The 1,193-nt window shown below is 39.5% G+C and overlaps 1 protein-coding gene across 4 annotated transcripts in view; it reads left to right on the top strand.

Annotated features, from left to right (window-relative positions):
• Positions 1-1,193, top strand: part of tfeb (transcription factor EB) — a 34,878-nt gene that overhangs the window by 12,492 nt on the left and 21,193 nt on the right. The window contains exon 1 of one of the 4 annotated variants that reach the window (XM_014002080.1): positions 865-940. The exons of 2 other annotated variants lie outside the window; for them this stretch is intronic. The gene's annotated coding sequence lies outside the window, so the exon portion shown is untranslated. Of the gene's footprint in view, positions 1-864; positions 941-1,193 lie in introns of those variants that run through there. One more of the 4 variants, XM_014002079.1, reaches the window with a different exon arrangement.

The following is a 1,193-nucleotide window of genomic DNA, read 5'->3' as shown; positions in this document are numbered from 1 at the left end:
GAGCTATCATGCTAAAGCGAGAGTTGACTCCTCCCACACTAAGAAAACAGGAGGGGAGGGGTCAGCTGCAGGAGCTCATCCTGTGCAGCGGAGGGACAGACACGAAGTAAACAAACAAGCAGGAAAATGAAACTTATCGGCCCCTTTTTTTTTACCGACCTCAAAAAAAGTTATCGTGCGATTAATTGATTTATTGACTATCGCGACAGGCCTAGCCGCCACAGTCATCTAACATTGAAAACATAAAAATGGCTGCAACTAAGTCAGTTAAAATTAGATTTGTTGGAGTATAAACTTATCTCAAAACATACATTGAGTGTTAACAGATTGTACATTTTGTCTTTAACTATTTGCAGTCAACCTTGTCTGTTTACAAATTATCTCATGGATGGGTTTGAATGAAACTAAAACAACATTAAACAGATATCACTGAATCAAACTTGACACTGTTGCTGCCTTGAGTCAGTTGCAAATACTGTTAATAATCAATGAAAGATATACTATAATTAAAACACAGAACCATTTTTAACATAATGTGTTGTCACACATGTTGGGTGTTCAACCATGGTCTGTTGCTTCCTTTGCTTCCGCTGTGGAAATTCTTGACTTCAAAAGTATTCAAAATGTTTGATGCACACCTGCAGCTTCCCCCTATATAAAAAAGAACTTTAATGCTTCTCTGTCTCGTTTGCTGATTTTTTATCAACACCTTGAACACTTTCTCACACATTCTCTTTTTTTCCATTTCTGTTCATTTAAAATTTATAACATGTATTTCCATCTTGTGTTTTTGTTTTGTTTCTCTCCGTCTTCCCCGCCTACCTTCATCTTATTTTGCTCAATGATTTCATCTGACCATCGGCTCTACAGCAAGCAAGCATGTAGTGAGCAACATAAGCTGAGCGTAAACCTCTGTGAGCTCTCGTTTCCTCCCAGGCAGGTAATGAATTCATGTCAGTGTGCCTTTAAGTGTGTGTGCATGTGTTAATGCAAAAACCTGATTGTGGAGCAATAAACACAACTTGGAAATGAGGTCTATGTTCAATAGAGTGACAAAAACAATGAACACGTTTTGACTGTTTGGTTGTGTGCACGCCTGTCCACAGACAGGAGCTGTGCACACCATCCCTGCTCTGTGTGTGTGTGTGTGTGTGTGTGTGTGTGTGTGTGTGTGTGTGTGTGTGTGTGTGTGT

Source organism: Austrofundulus limnaeus, unplaced genomic scaffold (assembly GCF_001266775.1).
Source record: "Austrofundulus limnaeus strain Quisiro unplaced genomic scaffold, Austrofundulus_limnaeus-1.0 Scaffold11, whole genome shotgun sequence".
Lineage (NCBI taxonomy): Eukaryota > Metazoa > Chordata > Actinopteri > Cyprinodontiformes > Rivulidae > Austrofundulus > Austrofundulus limnaeus.
The sequence above is the reverse complement of the archived record's forward strand: the minus strand, read 5'-3'. Positions and strand labels throughout refer to the sequence as shown.